Source organism: Rhincodon typus, chromosome 27, assembly GCF_021869965.1.
Source record: "Rhincodon typus isolate 14 chromosome 27, sRhiTyp1.1, whole genome shotgun sequence".
Taxonomy (NCBI): Eukaryota; Metazoa; Chordata; class Chondrichthyes; order Orectolobiformes; family Rhincodontidae; genus Rhincodon; species Rhincodon typus.
The window spans coordinates 35,013,113-35,033,960 of NC_063358.1; the positions used below are offsets into that span (position 1 = coordinate 35,013,113).

Here is a 20,848-nt window from a genome sequence, read left to right on the forward strand (position 1 = left end):
AGCTGTCAGTGCAATGGGTAAGACCTCGATTCAATAAATCCATTGCATAGAAGGGAAAAGAAAGAAAGATTGTGGTGGATGACCATTGATGGAGGAATTCAGTGATCTAGGGAGGTGACTGCAGAAGTGAACTAGGGGAAGGTCCTTTTAAAAACCAGAGGCAAATACAAAACAAAATAATGTTAGGAGGGTCAACATAATGAGAGTAGAGAGAAATACAAGGAATTGCTTAGAAATAGCCTTATTCACAATTGGAACTTGAAGTAGTGAGGCAAGATCAAGGAACATGCGCTCAGCACGTTCAGCGCCTTCCCTGGTGGTCTAGTGGTTAGGATTCGGCGCTCTCACCGCCATGGTCCGGGTTCGATTCCCGGTCAGGGAACTCAAGTTGTCCTTCGCTTGGCGGCATGGTGGCTCAGTGGTTAGCACTGCTGCCTCACAGCACCAGGGACTCGGGTTCGATTCCACCCTCGGGCGACTGTCTATGTGGAGTTTGCACATTCTCCCCGTGTCTGTATGGGGTTCCTCCAGGTACTCTGGTTTCTTCCCACGGTCCAAAGATGTGCAGGTTAGGTGGATTGGTCATACTAACTTGCCCGTTGTATTCAGGGATGTGTAGATTAGGTGGATGGGTCTGGATGGGATGCTCTGAGGGTCGGTGTGGACTTGTTGGGCCGAAGGACCTGTTTCTACACTGTAGGGATTTTATGAAAAGAACCCAGCAATGATGATGAAATTTAAATTGAGGGAGAAAGCAAGTCAGAAGAGCAGGATAGTGAACCCAGGCCTATTGAGATGGTTTAAAATTATTCATAGAGTCTCTACAGTGCAGAAACAGGCCATTCAACCCAACAAGTCCACAACACCCCTCTGAAGAGCATCCCACCAGACCCATTCTCCTACCCCTGCATTTCCCATATCTAACCTAAACATCCCTAGGCAATTTAGCATGGCCAATCCATCTATCCTGCACATCTTTGGACTGTGGGAGAAACCGGAGCGCCCAGAGGGGACCCATGCAAACATGGAGAGAATGTGCAAACTCCACACAGACAGTCGCCTGAGGGTGGAATCAAACCTGGGCCCCTGGCGCTTTGAGGCAGTAGTGATAACCAACGAGCCACCATGCCGCCCATCTAGAATGAGATGCTGCTGGATGTGGAGGCTGAGAGAATAAAGCAGTAAAAGATGGCTCAATGAAAATTGCCATGATGCTTGATACTTTAAATGAGAGGCAAAAGGAGCAAAAAAGTTAAATTGCTCAGATGAGTGCTCATGGAGTGAGGGGACAAATTTAAATGAATCAGAAATGAATGCAAATCATGGAAGATATAGAAGACGGAGTGACAGGGACTACTTGAACAAAGGGTGAGGACTAAAAGGAACTGTTGTTTTTGGGAGGGGACAGGAGTGGAAATGGAAAAGTATAAGTCCCTGTCCACAACAGAAAATAAACTGGGTTCAGGAGATAAGCAAGGTTCTAAAACCTGTTGGAAAATGGATTTAAAACTCCTTAACTCCTCGTAAAGTTGCTGCATGACTAGCCAGATTTATTTGTATTACAGAAATGAAATCACAATTAATAAGATAAATTAATCAAAGGAATTAAAATAGGAATTGTTCTAAAGAGACTACAAATCACAACTGCAGAAATCATATGGATGTGAGGGAAGAACAAAGGAGAATGAAAAATTTGGCAAAGATGAAGATTAGGTGAAGATGGGAGACAGAAGGATGCAACAAAATAATTGTTTGAGATTATGTCAGGAAGATTAACACGTGCCATGGAGGTTTTCACAAGACTTTAATCAGGAGAAATTAACTGAAGTTAAACAAGAAGTTGAAGATGAAAGCAAATCTAAATAGAGAATGCCATTGATAGAGAAAAATTGATTAGGACCCCAATTAAGTTGTACGAGTGATGGGCATGCAAACCCTCATGGAAATGAATGGAGGCATAAGTAGACTGGGCATCATTGGTAAAGAGAAAACCATTTGTTGTGAAGAATTTGCAACTTCAAAGAGTTGAAGAATGGTAGAAGACTCAAGGATTTAGGTCAGTGGTGTGGAAGGACAAATTAGAACCAAGGTCAGTGCCAAGCTTAACCAAAGTGCAGCAGACTTTAGATGTGCTTTAGAGGCATGGAATCTTAGAAATGTACAGCACAGAAACAGACCCTTCAGTCCAACTCGTTCATGCCTACCAGATATCCTAAATAAATCTAGTCCCATTTGCCAGCATTTAGCCCGTAGTCTCTCTAAACCTTTCTTATTCATATACCCATGCAGATGCCTTTTAAATGTTGTCATTGTACCAGCCTCCACCACTTCCTCTGGCAGCTCATTCCATACACGCACCACCCTCTGCATGAAAAAGTTGCCCCTTAGGTTCTTTTTAATTTTTTCCCCCTCTCACCTTAAACATATGCCCTCTAGTTTTGGGCTCCCCTACCCTGGGGAAAAGATTTTGACTATTCACCCAAATCATGCTCCTCATGATTTCAAACTTCTATAAGGTCACCCCTCAGCCTCCGACATTCCAGAGAAAATAGCTCCATTCTGTTGTGAAGAACCTTTGGGAGCCATCAGAATTGTAATCAATAAGTGCTGTAGCATTAGTTTGGTTATTTGGGCTTGTGTGCCTGGTTCATGTATTATTTTTCAATCTTCACACACTCAGTATATTAAACATATTAAAAATGATGACATATAACTGAGTATAATGCTCTTACCAACTCAGATTTAGGAAATTTAGCAATGTGCTTCACATAATTGATGCATTCATAGTACTTTACTTCCAATAATTATTGGAAGTGGAATATATTGACTTCAATTTATTAATCCAAAAAGTTTATCATTCAATGAAAAATGCATAATAACTCTACATCTAATGAACAAGTCATTACTGGATTATATTAATTACAGCAGACTATACAATATTTAACTTATATGTAATATTGTAGGACAGTCTTGGGTAATAAAGCTCTACCTGTTCGTAACTTCTAACTAAGTTATAGCTCGCAAGCACTTCAAAAGTCAATCCTTATTTCGCAGCTCATTAATATCCAAACATTTCCTGTGCTGATTACAATTAGGTTGATGACAAGCCAGACAGACTTGAGGTCTTCTATTAGCAATTTCCAGAGTCATAATTTATCAGGTAATTGTCCGATAAATGCATCATACCATCATTAGGATGAGCAGGTGTTTGTGCAGCAATCCAGTAAGAACGAACATCAGCTTTGGCAGTTGTTAGTGAGGGAGAAACAAAGGGAAGTTTCTACTAAAGAAATTCTAGTCATGTTATATTAAGAGACTGGAAATCAGTGGGAAGAATGTGTCTTGAGTACACCATAGATGATCCTTGAAGCTGTTTCTTCTCTCAGAATGAGAGAAAATATTATAATCAGGAGGTAAATTAGATTACCTTAGTAAAAGTCTCAAAATGGCAAATGCAGACAAGGGAATAAGTTCTGTCCCTTCTGTAGGGCCACCTAAAAATGTATTTTAAATCAATGTCCTCTCTTTATTACCAAAAATGAATGTTCAGAAGACATACAGAAATACACAATAGGTTCTTAGTTTCCTATGAAAGCTATCTTTAAATCCACTGTAAGAATGACACAGAACCAAGACAAGAAATCAAGTTTGGGAAGTTTAATATTTGGTAAAAATAAAATTAGAATCAGTGTTTTGGAATATGAGCTATTACTGTGATTTTTTTTTAACACAAAAGGTCATGGCAGAACAGACGCAACTTGCCCCTATTTGAGCAGTCCTTCAAGTATAAACTAAGATCCTCTTTACAGGAACAAAAACAGAAATTGCTGGAAAAGCTCAGCAGGTCTGGCAGCATCTGTGGAGAAAAAAATCAGAGTTAACGTTTCGGGTCCGGTAACCCTTCGTCTTTACAGATTGGTTTAAAGTTATGAACATTTATAGATAGTGCTATTTAATATTTTATGATGCAGATATTTTAATGCTTTATGCCCACATAATTACTGGGTTGCATCAGCCATCATTTTCTGAAAATTATACACTTTGTTATGGAAATATTGTGGTGTGTTAGAATTATAAATAAATATATAGCATTTTTTTAAATTTAATATCATTAATGCTGGTAAACCATGGTTTGGATAAAGTTTTGATATTAAATGGCAAAGTAAAAAGTCAATAATCCATTGCATTATTGAGAGGTGACTCAGGACTGAATTTTACTTTTTTATTGGCTATGTCCAAGTTGCTTTAGGTTTCTTTTTGGGGGGTGATCCACTGTGAAGTCTTGTGGGTTTTCTCATCGTATCTTACCAAAATTGCCTCATTAACTACCTACACCACCCCTAGGTTATTACTCACGTCCAATTCTGGACCCATCTCACCACGGGCTGTTCCCACAACAACTCACCACACAGCTGGTATCCCAGAATTCACCAGCATCCCTTGCACTCTCTTCATTTTTAAAAGCCCATAGTGCACCTGGACAAACACTGTCTGTCCAGAGATGCCCTGTACACTTCCTGACATTTGCACTGGACATGGCAGACAGAGGGAAGTATCACCCCATTTTGAAGGTAGGGACCTGGTGGTCCTGCTGAGTAGGATGGTACAGAGGTGACACTTGCTCTTCCTGGAAGACCAGCAGTTGAGGCCACAATACCAGATCATCCCAGCCTGGTCCAAGATTACCACTCAGGTTTGAGCAGTCTCTGCCAAATGGAGTAATGCCCAGCATGGTCATTAGAGAAGATCAATTGGCCAGTCTAAGTGCCACTGTCTTCTAATATCTCACACGCACTGCATCTCTGCTATTGTATACCCCTCCCACCAAAGCTTATGTTCTACCATTCTCACCAATGCCCACATCATCCAGTAGCTTCCATTCACCCCAACCTTCAACACTAACAATAATGGCCTATTCTCTCTGCAACCTAATCACTCACTTGGGCCACCTCCCCACAAAGTAACAGCTGTGACACCACTTTCATCTCCTCTAATACCTGCCTCTCTTTCTTTCTAAGAGAAGAGAAGCCCACAGTATAGGAGGAAAAGAGTAATGTCAGGTAGTAGGCTGTGGAAAAAAGATCCTCATCCCTCATTTGGAAAGCGTCCTGACTCTGGCTGCTCTGAGTGACAGACTGAAAATGTCCAAGCCCCTGCACTAGTATCAAGTGTTGCCATTGACTTACTGCACCAGAACCTCTCACTGAAAGATGTCCTTCTTAACAGAAGAGAACTGAAAGCTATAACAAGCTTCTTGTCTGTGCTGTACAGAAAGATAAGACAGAAGTATTGTGAGCCTGGTATCTCTGGTTGAGAAGAAAAAGTGCAATAAAAATGCAAGGCGGGAATGCTATGAATATCCAAATAAGTTCAGAGTCAGTAAGCATAATGGCAGCGCGTGAAGAGCCTGGAGATGCAGTTTACTCCAGTCAATGAAGTAGATGCATAACCCTCAGCACAGTGTCCTTGCAGAAGCATTATCACGATAGTTGTATATGGAGCCCAAGATGCAGCACTGAAGTGCAGGAGCATCCTATAAGTGAATCGGAGATATGTCTTGTGGATTGTTAGAGGCTGGTACATAATCGGATAACAATGTCTGAGGATATGGAGTGTTTGACTGCATGGTATCCAACATAGGAGTCCTTCTGAACAAACACAATTCACCAGCTACCAGCTCTAGTTTCCATCTGGTTTTCTCAACATCTAGCTTGTTTGGCAAGTTTAGTAAAATGTGATGCTGAATATTACTGAAGCAAGTTGGGCCATCGAGAAGGCGTTTACTAATCAATAATTCCCCTTAACTGGCAACTTACTGCTGCCTAGCAAACTTGCCACACGGCTCGTGAAAAGCATTAAAGATGAAATGAGATGCTCCTATGTCAAGTTCAGCCCTGCTAGGCCTCTCATCCAATTCTACAACAAGACCCCCAAAGCTTTACATTCCTTGATGATTGTGCCGATTGGAGATTTAGGTTGAGTTCAGTGATCCCAGTTTGGAATGATCCTGAGTTCCAGATGACCGTTTCAATTTAGTGCAAATTGGTTGCACAATCCCACTCCATTAACTGATCCTCCAATTTACCCTTGTTCTGAACAAGACTTTTCATGAGAAAAATCATATATACAAACATTAAAAATAACCATCTCTCCACAAAGATATTTAAAAGTTCCACTTAGCACAACTCAAGTTATAAATATTTTTAATTCAACTTGTTTGGACATTGTGGACACATGTGAAGGTGAGATTTAAACCCAGGCCTTTGGGCCTATATGTACCGACATTACCACTGTGCCACAAATGCTGTTGAAGCTATTAAAGGGATTTCGCATGGACTGGAAACAAAGAATTCAAAATTGATGGAAAGCTTCATAACAGGTGTATGACTGCTCTCTAGCCACCTTGTCTGTACAACTTTCAAAAAAGATGTTCTTTGATATCCTCAAATCAACTGAAATTTCACAAGATTTATTTTCATGAAAATATAAATAAACAGGATATTTTGATGAGGCAGAGAACATTTTTCACATGTTTCAGAAGAAATCTCTTGAGTGAATCTCTGGTACAAAAGATCTAAAAGGATTCATAAATGACTTAATTCATTCCCCTACCATGATGTACATGTGGTTAAGATGAGAATTTTCCCATCTTATACATGATCACTTGCGGCAGGTATATATTAGTACAAAGATGTAGGTATATTTTCCCATCAGTTAAGTCAGTTTTCTGTGGCCTTTTAACCAGTGGGGAAGGGTGTTATTGAAGGCTTAGTGATAATGTAACCTGCTTGAATTGTTTTGAAGAATGAATCTGAATATGAATTTTTGAGCTTGACAAGTACTTCATTAACAGAGCTCTCTGGAAGAGTGCTTTATCCTGATAGCATAAATGTAGATTTCAATAATGAATTTCACTGTAGGCTGAAGTTGATACATTTTTCAGTCTATTCATACATTGTTATGGAATCAATACACAGTTGATAATTTGAATGTCAGTCATAATTGCTGTGTACCATGAAGAATGGTGATTTTCGTGGCGCAGGAACATCTTGTGTAAGTAAAAATAATGATTAAACCATCCTCATTGAGATCCAGAGATAGTAGGAACTGCAGATGCTGGAGAATCCGAGACAACAAGGTGCAGGGCTGGATGAACACAGCAGGCCAAGCAGCATCATAGGAGCAGAGAGGCTGACGTTTCGGGCCTAGACCCTTCATCAGAAAAAGATTGAGATCATTGAGATCCAATTGATTTCTTGTATAACGCAATATGTCTGAGACATATTTCTCTGACTGCACAGTTCAACTTTAATGCATTGTCAGCAGCTAAATTATTGGTTCCCTTGAACAATCATTTTTTAAGCTGTTCACATATCCAATCCTCCCCAGAGATGGAGTAAGAGAACCTGACTGCTGTTTGATAGTTGGGATCTTTGAGTCCCTAATGATAGCAACCTCACAAAAGACTACTTCAATCACAATCAGTGTGCTCATCCAAACTGTAATACACAGCATTGGAAATCCATACTTGATTTTGCAGTATGGTAACAATTGGCAGTTTGCCTGATGAAGGTTTCAATACCTCCTGGGTTCTAATTTCTATGCAACATTTTCAATGATTTGTATCCAAATATTAAGTGCAGAAGTACGTATGATGGCTAAAGGTAAGGAACAGACCAGTATTCAAATTCTAGCCAAACCTGTTCTTGAAAGCAGTCAGTACTTCAAAGGTTAATGGATATAATGAGAGGTTCTGCCCATTAGGATCGGAAGGATTGGTCCTTGGAAGAGCTAAACAGTTCTCTAGCCAGTTCAGTGTGAGTTTGAATGTTGCAGTACCAATTGCAAGTGCTCATTAGAGGCTTTCATATCTATCTGATGTAATTAAATGGCTACTAAATGAAATGTGATAAACATTTACCGTTTAATGAGATTGCCTATACAAAGCCTCTTACAAAGGAGATGTTCAATCTTCAATGCATGACACCATTAATTTAGACCAATAGCGGCAAGAAAAGTTGGTGGCAATAAATCAACCCAAACATCTCAGATGGTTCCAGAGATCATGCCAATGTCAAATACCAGTCTGACCATGCAGCAAATTTTGAATATACCAAAAGCTCACTAAAAGCTTTCAATAATTATAGATTCTGAAAGCCACATTTCTGTTTGATTTTTGTCTATTTCCTTTTTCAGATTAGGATAATCTGAATATGGATTTCTTCACAAAATACAAAAATAATAGATACAGAAAGATTAGCTAATCTGTCAAGTTTTCAGGCCACTCATGTATCTGGACCATTATGGGATGACACTTCATCCACCTACTCCTGTTATACATGGGTTTGGAAAGGGTGATATCAAGGAGTACCATAAGGACCACCCGCTGTACTGATGTCATTTGGATTTGTGGCAGAAAAGCTCAGGATTGTGATGAAGTGAGACTTAACATCCAGGTCCATCCCAGTCTCTGTAACAATATCTATCATATCAATGCAACCTGTAATGAGTTGCTATTATGCAGGCAACTATTTCTTCTGCAATTCAACGGCCTCTTACTATTAGATGAGCAAATGGTCCTCTACCACACGAGACAGAGAAGGCCCTGTAGGGAGGATGTTGGCATCAAACATACCTTTGGTGAGGTACATTTTCAATTTAAATGCAATATACAACATGATGAGTAATGATGTGGATTGGATATTTGCTGACTAAGCTTAGGTCACCTGCTCATACAAACAATGGGGAAGCTCTGAACATTTAAGAATCCTTATAACACTATTAAATAAGGAAAAATCCACATTCAAATGGTAAAAAGTTGTTACACCTGGTAAAGAGATGTGCTGCAGATGGAGAGTTAAGGACTCACTGGAAAAAGGATGAGGAGTTACTTCAAAGCAGTTAGAGCCTGAATTATGTAATGTTCACCAGTAGGGACAGTCCTGAGTCAGAGTTCAGCTGAAGAGTGAATAGGCATCAGAGGCTTTGATGGCCATGGTTTAAAATTCCTGTTGGGCAAGGGAACATTTTTTTAAAAATCACACAGTATTTCAGGCTGAGAAAGTGAAAAATAAGTGTGTACACATTATTTGAGTGTCACCACTATAGAAGGCAGATATCAGGAGTCACAGCTACTGCAAAGGAAATCAAAGACCATAACCAAAAGTTAAACCAAGATAGTAGATTTGGGAAGTTAACAAGGCCAGCATAAGAGTAATATAATAAAAAGGACAGGTTAGAAGCCAAAGCAAGTATTCAGAGATGCAATTAAGGGCCCAGAAAATGTTGGAGATCCTTCTATAAAGCTGTCATAAAGATGAGAAGCATTTATTTAAATGCAAGTGATGGGAATAATCCAGGAACAGAAAATGAAAAACATGCAAGGATCATTAGATTACCAAACAGCAGGAAAAAAATAGTACCAAATTGGGTTCATTTTTTAAAGATGTGAGTAACATGAGCCATTTAGCAATACTGTCATTAAAGTCAATGTCATTTATTCAAGCTACAGGGAGCTGGATTCATTAAGTAAAGCTACTAAGGAAATGGGAATAATTCATTAATGTGACAAACAGTGGGATTCATCCATGTTAAGTGCAAAAAGGCAGGAATGATCCATTTTAGCTATGAAAGCTGGGTCTCTTCTGCTTGAGCCTTGAAACACTGCAAATTTCCTCAGTAAACCAGAAGAGAGTGGCAGCATTACTATTACTTCAAAACAAAACTACTTCTAAAAAGGAAAACATTTGATCACATTAGGATGAGATTGTATCAGATATAATATTACCAGGAAGATTTAATTTCAGGAATGCACCAAACACATGATGGATTGAACAACTTAGAGAAAATAATTCTCGAAATACATAGAAAATCTTCCTAAATTACATCCAACATCAGAAGCTGTGCATGTAAATACATACTATACACAAGTTGGATTGTAATTGATGTTAATGATTTGGAGGGGTAAAAGCAGCAAAAGATACTTTCAAAGAAGTATAGAAAATCTTTGACAATCGTTTCAATGATAGAACTGAAAAAAACACTTAAGATCAAGGGTTCAGCATCAAGTAGTATCCACTGATGATTTAATGAATGATCTCTACAAGTTATTAAAGAAATGAGTCTGTGGTGAATTCACGTCAGAATTTAAGACAACAGAGGTATTTAAAGCATTGTTGAGAATCTTTATCAGATTTATAATGTCAAATATTGTTTTACTCTCGGGAAAGCCATTCAAATGAGTAAATCAGAGTCTGGAAGATAAATGCATCAATCCAAAATAGAAAACTAATCAATATAATTCTTGGAATTCTTAAATTATGAAATCATGTGAGAAACCAATACAGTCACCAAGTACTAAAGGCTATTGTCAGCAGTGTGAAACAAAGAAGCCTCACAGGCACAGACAGTGCCCAGCTATTTAAAAGAAATGAACATGCGACCAGTGACACAATAGATCATTTTCAGCAAAGCAAGAAATCAAATAACTAACCACACAAAGGTGTAACTGAGATAGCAGAGTCTAAAACAGAAGAAAACCCGAAAATATTCCTTGGCAATCTAGCCAATTTTTACTAAACAAAAACCAAAAGAGCTGTGGATGCTGTAAACCAGGGACAAAAACAGAAGTTGCTGGTAAAGCTCAGCAGGTCTGGCAGCATCTCTGAAGAAAAATCAGAGTTAATATTTCGGGTCCGATGACCCTTTCTCAGGACTGGGGCATTTTTTCAGATGCTGCCAGACCTGCTGAGCTTTTCCAGCTACTTCATTTTTGTTGCTGGTTTAGACATTGCATTTTGGAAAGCTAATATTTATGTCAAAGATGATCTTACAAATTTGATGTTAGATGTCCGGATACATGTTTATATAATTAGACAATGAGCTATGAACAGGAAGTACTATCTACAGTTGATAACAATGCTGCTGCATTTTTGAGGAGGTATGCTCCATGGAATTCATCAATATAAGGGAAGGCAAATTATGTCAAACCTATAATACTTCGCAGACAAGATTTTTCACTGTATAGGATTTTCACTCCAAGTAGGAATATGTGTCTCAATGCCTTTCTTCAAATGGCAGAACGTGTTAAACTAGTTAAGTCAAGGATCACCTGATTAAGGACAAGCCAACAAAGGAATGACTAGAAAGGAGCAGCCTGTCAAGGAAAAATGGTAGAATATTTTATAGGGCTCAGACTCAGGACAGGTCTCAAACAGAAGACAGTTTCCACTGACATTTGTTGTGTTGGCAGAAGAATTTTGTTTCATAATGTCAGCGAGATTTAAACTTGTGATTATACTGGATTGGCAGAAACGTTTCCCACTGCTATCAACACTGAAGATCATTCAGACAGCAAGTAGTAGCAAGCATTGAAAGGAAACTTGAGCAGTAAGATAGCCAATGAGTAATACATACCTCTTAACAGAGAAATCTATAACTGATAACTTGAAGTGCAACACAGCTTGGTGAATAAATAACTATGACAGATTCAAGTCTGATGTTAGATACGAGGTGATCTGGAAGAGACAAGTTCAAGCAAAAAATTTGACTTCCTTATTTTTCTGTGCTCCTTCCTAAAGGGTAATGCTCAGAACTGCTTACAGCATTCTCAGTGTAATCTAACCAGGGCATTTTATAGCTGAACTATGACTTCAAACCCACTTCATTTAGACCACTTGTTATCAAAGCCATCATTCTATTACCTTTGTATATTACTTTTTGTACTTGCTCCGGAAAAATTAATTATCTATGTAATTTGTACACTGCATGTTTTTTTTTTACCTCTGCTGTTAGTATTTACCATTTAGGAAGTACCTTGATCTTAATGGTGCAAAGTGACGTTCATCTACACTAAAATATATTGATCCCAAAGGGCAGTTAGGGATGGGCAATAAATGCTAGCCAATAAATCCTGGCCAGCATCTCCCATATCCTATAAATGAATTTAAAAAAAAATTGTTGTGGGCTCTCATGATAAATCTCACATGGCATCTGCAGTTTGCCTGCATGATTTTTATAAAGAAGTAAAAGTAACCTGTATTTATGTAGCACCAGTCAAGCTGAGGATATCCCAAAGACTCTGTACATCATCTGAAGTATTTTTGAAATACAGCCCCTACTGTAATAGAGAACGTGCAATGATTAATTTGCATACAGGTTCCAGCAAATTGCAACTTGAGAAGGATGTTGATTGAGCAATAAATGTTGGTTGACTTTTCTTTTTTTCAACAAAGCATACCATGGCATCTTTTATGAGCACCTGAGAGGATATGCAAATCTGTTTAACATTTCATTCAAAAAGATGGTCCTTCTAACAGAGTAATGCTCCCTCATTAGGATGTCAGCTTGGGTTTTGTGGAATTCACCCAATGGGACTTAAATCCACAACTTCCTGACCTAATAGCAAGAACGTCACCACTGAGCCACAGCTGATGCTGCCTGTTGCCAAGATTACACCCAAAATGATGGTGTTAATTAATTGAGGACTTTAGCATTTGATTGAATACGTACTGTTTACACACTTCTTATTGTGGTCCAGGAAATCCCTGCTAATTAAATGTGGCTGCAGTTCATTTACCTGAAATACAACATTTAACTTTTGCATACAAACATTTTCTGAAAGGTTACTCGATGTAACTAAGATAAAATGATATGAGTCTCACAAAATATGGAATTACACTTCACATTTAAGTTGGGACTTCTGTGTACCTATGACAAGGTGCATCACAAAGTGTAACATGAAAACAAACACAAAAACTAAAAAGAAGACATTAGAGGACAATACTAAATGCTTGATCAAAAATATTTGCCTTTTAAGTAACACCTTATAAAAAAGCAGGAAAAAGAAGTGAAGAAGTTTGGGGTGGAAGTTCCAGAGTTCAGAATCTAGATGGCTGAAATCACAATGATGGGGAAAAGGAAGAAGGGAAGGTGCAGGGGAACAGAGTTCTCACATGGGTTTACAGGACTAGGCTAGGAATCAAAACAAAACTGCATCCAGCAGGTTTGTATATATTTGAACAACAAAAAGATTGGATAGTACATCAGATGATTCCCTGCATCAGAAGGATGAAAAATCCCCACCTGAAGCATTAAAGTATTTTCCTCTTTCAGCTGCTGACAAACCTACAGTTATCTTGAGCTTCCTTACTTTTCATTTGTGCTGAATTAAGGTCACCCGACAGCAGAAGATATTCCTTAAAACAGCTGCCATTCTCTTTTGTCTTATTAAATGCTCGGTCACAAAACTATTCCCTTTCACTATCAGTTACAGCTTCCTCCTCTGTGAAGGTGAAATTGTACCTTTTATATGTGGGACACATTTGCTGGTGGTTTTCTATGCATCTCAGTCACAGCACCTCTTACACAAAGATGACAACTTTCATTAGCAAGTATTAACATATGTTATCCTCTACTTAACATAAATTAGTATCAATTTTTCAATTTTGCTCTCTGCATTGTTTGCAATTAAATGGTTCATTGGAATTAGTTGAAGTCAACTATTTATCATCATGGTGAGAAATTGAAGGGAGAATTGGAACTTCAACCAGCTGGTGATTTGGAAATGAAAAGAAAAATGTATTTATAGCACACCTTTCACAACCTCAGGATGTTCCAAAGGAATTTTTCAGCCAATGAAGTAGTTTTAACTTCACTATTGTAACGTAGGGGAAATGTTGCAGGCAGTTTGCGCAAAGCAACATCTCACAACTAATGTGACAATTAACAAATGATTTGTTATTCCAGTGAAACTGGTTGAGGAATAATTATTCACTCGGCTCCACGAGAAATTATTTCGCTGTTCTTCAGAATAAAAGAAGAAACCTTTTGCATTTGCCTAAAAGAGTCAAACAAGATCTCAGTTTAACGTGTTGACTGAAATATGGTACCTCTTACTGTGCGGCATTCCCTTAATTGTGTTGACAGATTTTGCACTCTGGAACAGGACTGAACACATAACCTTTTGCATCAGAGAGAAGAATGTTAGCACTGAGCTAGAGTTGACACTTAAGCTAATGTATTTTGATTGATCTTTAGAATTGTCATTTAAGCTTCTGCACTGGCATTGCCAGGTTTTCATCAATTGTCCAGAACTGAGTGGAAGATTCAGCTAATAGTCGCTTAGTGAGGAAAGCAGGAATATTTTTAATTTGTAGATATTTAAAACTTGTCCCATCAAGAACAGAGAATTTTATGTCATATTTAAAAAGGAAGTCAATGAATATTTAATGATGAAAAACAATTGGATTTGATGGGGTTATACATAGTCATATAAAATCCAAACCTTCACTTCAACATTATGGCTCCTGATAACGTTAGAAGAAACATCCATGGAGCGGAAACACTAAGTAATTTGAATTTCAATATCAGGAGAAATATTCTGCAGGTTTAACTCATGTTTCATCAAAGGTCAGTGGATAAATGTCTGGGATTTCTCACTTGGCAGTTTTACCACTGATGGGTCGCTACCTTTAGGAAAATAAGTATGTTGGAAATGGCCCACACCATGTTCATGAAGGAACTGTGATGGTGATAACTGCTGCCCTTGTCCTTCTAACTGGTGGAGGCTGCAATTGAGGGAAATAATGTTAAAGGAGACTTGGCAATAAGTTGTAGAATATCCTATGGACCCATATTGCAACCACGGTGCACCAGAAGTGGCAAGGAGAATTGAAATGCAACACAGAGAGTGCGGAAGACAAAAATTACCTTTTATTTTAAAATAGAATCTCTTGCCATGTGATCATTGTTGGTAATGGCAGTACGTATATTCCATCCTTAGTTGTTCTCTGAATTTTCTTTGAACGGAGCACCACGGTGGCTCAGTGGTTGTCTCTGCTGGCTCACAGCAATAGGGACCTGCATTCAATTCCAGACTGGGACAACTGTCTGTGTGGAGTTTGTACATTCTCTCCCTGTCTGCATGGGTTTTCTCCGCGTGCTCCAGTTTCCTCCCATAGTCCAAAGATGTGCAGGATAGGTAGATTGGACATGCTAAATTGCCCATGATGTCCAGGGATTTGAGAGCTAGGTGGATTAGCCATGGGAAATGCAGGGTCACAGGGGTATGGTGTGGGGGGTGGATCTGGGTGGGATGCTCTTCGGAGGGACAGTTTGGACTTGATGGGTCGAATGGCCTGCTTCTGCACTGTCGTGATTCTATGCTTCACAATCTAACTTTAACGTCAGGGACATTAGAAGTCAAAATCATTAATATAGGATCGTGGTCACATAACACCAAATGAGTTATTGTTTTATCCTACAGAGTAATTGAGTTAATGGCATTAAAATATTGTTGATTGGAAAAGCTAGACTTTAATTCCAAAATGGAACATTTTGACCACATTATTGCGTACCTCAGCAATTCTTTCTCTGCTCTTATTTCTCACCTTTTTCATGAAGATCAATGGGATGTTTTATTATAGTAAATATATGATTTAAATACAAATTCTTCACGTGAATTAATTATTGAAACTAGGAGATTATATTTTCATCACATGACATCCTGGACCTTTATTTGTGTTTTCTGTTCTTTGTCTGTATATACTGTATAACCGGAAACTAATGCACTTGAATATTCTGTACAAAGGAGCAACCATTGTCTGCAATCAGGGTTTAGTACATAGTGATTAAATCATTCAAATTCAATGTTATTACACAGCTCTGAAGTTGGTGGCTTGAGAATTCAAGTCTGTGATTAATCTAGTTTTTCACTGAAAATCAATGTACCGTGAAACAACAACAGAAGTTGCTGGAAAAGCTCAGCAGGTCTGGCAGAATCTGTGAAGAAAAATTCAGAGATAATGTTTTGGGTCTGGTGGCCCTTCCTCAGAACTAATGGTAGCTGGGAAAACATTGGTTTATACGTAGAAGATAGGGAGGGAGTTAGAGTAAGGAGTAAGTGATAAGATAAAGCCTGAAGAGAGAGAAGAGCAGTTAGATAGACAAAGGAGTTGATAACGATCTGTCTAGGACGGTGAATAGTTGTTAATGGAGACTGTTAGTGATTAACAATAGGTAGTGTGTAATGGCAGGCTATGTGATTATCACTATTCTATTGTTAGTCACTATTAACAACTACTCACCCTCCTAGCCTGATTGTTATCAACTCCTTTGTCTATCTGACTGCTCTTCTCTCTCTTCGGGCTCTATCCTATTGTTTACTCTCTACCCCAACCTCCTCGCTATTTTCTGCATTTTCCTAGCTACCATCAGTTCTGAGGAAGGGTCACCAGACCCAAAACATTAACTTGATTTTTTCCTTCACAGATGCTCCCAGATCTGCTGAGCTTCCAACATCAGTTCTTGTTCCTGATTTACAGCATCCACAGTTCTTTCATTTTTTATGTATATGGATCAAACTGCATATGTAACAATGTATGCTGTAAATACTGCAAACAAAAAGGTCACTTCTTTTTCTGCTGGTTGTAATGTTGAAGATCCTTCAGTGGGGAATGACCACTGTCTAAGGTCTTTCTGACAAAATTATAAAGAGGGTCTGTTAAGTTTCAAGATCCCCTTGTTGCCTTAACAGGAATGTAAATAGTTTCCTTTCATGATGAGGTAAAGGAGGTATTGAGTTCAAGAGCCGTGAAGTTATGCTCCAGCTATACAAAAGCCTGGTTCGGCCACACCTGGAGTATTGTGTCCAGTTCTGGTCACCTCATTACAGGAGAGATGTGGAAACGTTGGAAAAGGTGCAGAGGAGATTTACCAGGATGTTGCCTGGAAGGGAGGGAAGGTCTTATGAGGGAAAGTTGAGAGAGCTAGGGCTTTTCTCTTTAGAAGAACGAAGGATGCAAGGTGACTTGATAGAGGTGTACAAAATGATCAGAGGTATAGATAGAGTGGACAGCCAGAGACTTTTTCCTAGGGTGGAGGTAGCTATTACGAGGGGGCATAGTTTTAAAGTGAGTGGAGGTAGATATCGGGGAGACGTCAGAGGTAGGTTCTTTACTCAGAGAGTGGTAGGGGCGTGGAATGCTTTGCCAGAGAGGGTAGTAGATTCAGCCTCATTAGGGGCATTTAAGTGGCTATTAGATAAGCATATGGATGATATTATAAGGTAGGGGTGGAGGTTAGACAGACTTTAGGTTTAGGGTAAAAGTTTGGCACAACATCGTGGGCCGAAGGGCCTGTACTGTGCTGTACTGTTCTATGTTCTATGTTCTAAGGAAATGCCTTTAAGCCGCAATTGGACTGAAGTTGTATTGAAGAATATCAAAATTCCCCTGCATTTTCTGCAAAATTTCTACGCACTTGTTATATTTACTTGTAGATAATTTATGGATAAAGTATATTTTTGAAATCAAAAGAAGTTTAATTAATCTGAGAATCTAGTCTTAATGAAATAAATTGTAACCAGCTCTCATTTCTTTTCAATACAATGAGTAATGCTGTCATTTCCATTGTATCATCACAGAGTCATAGGAGCCTTTACAGTATGGAAAGAGGCCCTTCAGTCTATTAAGTCTGCTCTAGTAATAGAATGGCCATCTATTCAATTCTACTGTGTCAATTGTTCTACTATTTTAATTCGACATGTGCATTTATATTCTTAATACTTTTAGCATTACGTTAAGTGTAATTAAATTTAATTTGTTCTCTAAATATTGAATTCTCCATATGTTTTAATTGCATTAATGAATTTGCTACGTCACAAACCTTTCGTGTCCTGTTAATAAACCTCACCGCTTCCTATACAGAATTATGTAATTATCACAGTTCAAAAAAATGAGCATTTAAGCTCTCGCCTTTTCTTAACTTAATTTCACTCTATATTATTTACAAAATGGTATAATGTGCCACGTTGAGAATCGAGGTGGCACAAAGCTTTATGGAGTGTCACTGCAGGCAGGGAAGATGAGCCATGGCTAATGCAACGATTGCAGTCTGGAACAATTAGGGCCAGCTGTTGTTTCGGTCTGTTTTTGTGTGTGCACACAATGCAAAGATTTGAATTTGTTCATTTACTCCACATGCTGGGAGGAATTCTGCCATTAAATGTTCCCAGCAGTGAAGCTGCCCTCGCACTGAATCATAGAATCCCTACAATGTGGCAGCAAGCCACTTGGTCCATTGAGTCCATACCAACCCTCCGAAGAACATCCCACCCAGAGCCGCTCACTACCCTATCCCTGTCATCCTGCATTTACCATGGCTGACCCATCTAGCCTGCACATCTCTGGGCACCATGGGGCAATTTAGCACGACCAATCCATCTAACCTGCACATCTTTGGACTGTGGGAGGAAACTGAAGCACATTGTGGAAACCCATGCAAATGCAGGGAGAATGTGCAAATTCCACACAGTTATAGAACATAGAACATAGAACGTTACAGCGCAGTACAGGCCCTTCGGCCCTCGATGTTGCGCCGACCTGTGAAACCAATCTGAAGCCCATCTAACCTAAACTATTCCATTATCATCCATATGTTTATCCAATGACCATTTAAATGCCCTTAAAGTGGGCGAGTCTACTATTTTTGCAGGCAGGGCATTCCACGCCGTTACTACTCTCTGAGTAAAGAACCTACCTCTGACATCTGTCCTATATCTATCATCCCTCAATTTAAAGCTATGTCCCCTCGTGCTAGCCATCACCATCCGAGGAAAAAGGCTCCCACTGTCCACCCTATCCAATCCTCTGATCATCTTGTTGACCAAGGGCGGAATAAAACCTGAGTCCTTGATGCTGTGCACATCAGTTCTAACCCCTGAGCCACTGTGCCACCCTAATTTTTAGGCTTAAGCGTGAAGTTATGATTTCTAGATCCAATTCTGAAGCCCAGTTTCTTTATTGATGGTCTTTTCAATTATACCAATAGATTATCTTCTGCCTTGGAACATTAAAGACATGAATGTTTGTTACTGTCTTTCAACTTGATTCCAAGATAAGCTTCAACACCAAAATTGTTGATATGGCCCAGGAATATGAATCATTCTTTGACAATGTGGAACTTTTATATTTAATATTAGAGAATTACCAACTACTGGGCATGTGAAATCGTGTAAATCTGAAGTAAATAATTGGTTATACCAAATTTGTGATTATTTAATATCTTCCAGTGTGCTGTAGAAACTATCAGATTTCAATAAATTCTTCTATATTACACATCCCTAAAAATGGTGAACTGGGACAAATCCCTGTAGATGCAAACTGACAATCTTGGTCATGAATTGATGACACAGGCCATGTGCCTGGAAGACAGTTGTCAGCCCAGGTTGTGGGTTAAAATAACTGCTGAGCTGAGTTTGGGGCAAGTGGATTGACTTACAAAAAGAAAGAGGAAGATGAAATAAAAATAATGCTGAATCTGTGCTGCCTGCTCTTTATTTCCATATACAACCAGTGCTAACAATAACTATTCCTTGACTGCATGTATCAGCTGAGAATTGTAACTTCAAAATATGTAAAGCTAGCCTAAAATAGAGGCCCATTTTGACTGGAATATTTGGCTGAACAGGTATAGAAAATAAAGTTGAGAAGCATCATGCCAAAACACAGGAACTACCTCTACACCTACATCTTATGATTTTATGATTTCAGTCATTAATTGAATAATGATCTTCAAATGAGTCTTTTATTAGTGTTGTACAACTGTTTGACAGCATGATTTACCAGTAGTTAGGTGTGTGTGTTTGTGTGTGTGCATGCACCCATGCACTTGTATGTGTCAATGGCACACGTCTGACTTTATGCCCCAGGTATCTCAAACCTAAGACACGCATACAGTGAGATTACAGGTTTTCTCAGGTCATTTTTCCATTGAGGGTGATGTACTTAAAGCACTGTTATTACCAAAAGCTGTTCTGAGAAAGAATAGAGGTTGTCATGGCAGCTGCATCCCAGGAAAATTTATTGTTTGCAGCAATGTTGTTAATTGGAGATTTTTTGATAAAACATGATTACTGGGGTCAGGATAGGATTTACATTACATGACTGGTCTATGAAAGAATTATAAAATAGTATAAATTATTATACTATTATTATACAATTATAAATAAAATAACTGATCAGAAAAAATGCACTGAGAAAGGACATAATCAGCAGGCAGACTGTGGCTGATGGTGATAGAGGTCACTGTGAAGCTGGAGATCATGACAGACACCAAATTGTGTTCAAAGCATGGGTGTGAGAGTAATTGCCCTGAATTTCTCCTCATTATATTCCTCAGTGTCTTAATGATATTTTAATAATGGACCTCATTGATTTCTCCAGAACATTAGCATTATTTAACGATGAAAAGGAGTCAATGGTGGAAAGCTAAAATGGAAACAGAAAATAGTACATATTTGTAAATTAATTTGTGTAGAAATGAAATCCGTCATTTTCCCTTTGTTGTAAATCATTCTTTCGAAAACGTTCCTGCAGAGCACTGTATGTTAACATTGTGTGGGGAAAAATTGAATGTTTTTCTTCAGGATAAGGTGTCAATTGCAGATTGAAATTGAGGTCCGAGGTGAATCCATTCCCTTGTAATGGGAAGCGGTGTTATGACCAGATCCCAGAAAAGCTTCCCTAATTGCAGTTCCAAAAAGGATACCCCAAACTGCTAAACTCTGGAATGAGAAGGGATGAACTGGTTCCCTTGCTTTATTCACTCACTCCCTCAGTTTATTATAACAAGGTTAATTTAAAAAGGATCCATTCACTTGTGGACACCTCTCTCCCACACCCAAATGAACTGATGGATTTAAAGGAGTCAACTTATTCAGGCTTTCTTAAATGAACAAGATGAGGAAGTTTATTAACTACTAAATGCAAGAGGAATTAACAGTTCTCTCTCTCTTTCTCTCTCTCTCTCATCACATAGTTTACATTCACGCTCATTTTGGGCTGTACCA

The 20,848-nt window shown here is 38.7% G+C and overlaps 1 non-coding gene across 1 annotated transcript; it reads left to right on the plus strand.

The window, feature by feature from the left end:
• The first annotated feature begins 310 nt into the window (after positions 1–310).
• Positions 311–382, plus strand: trnae-cuc. Its single transcript has one exon. It is a non-coding gene; the product is annotated as a tRNA-Glu (tRNA).
• The last annotated feature ends 20,466 nt before the right edge of the window (positions 383–20,848 follow it).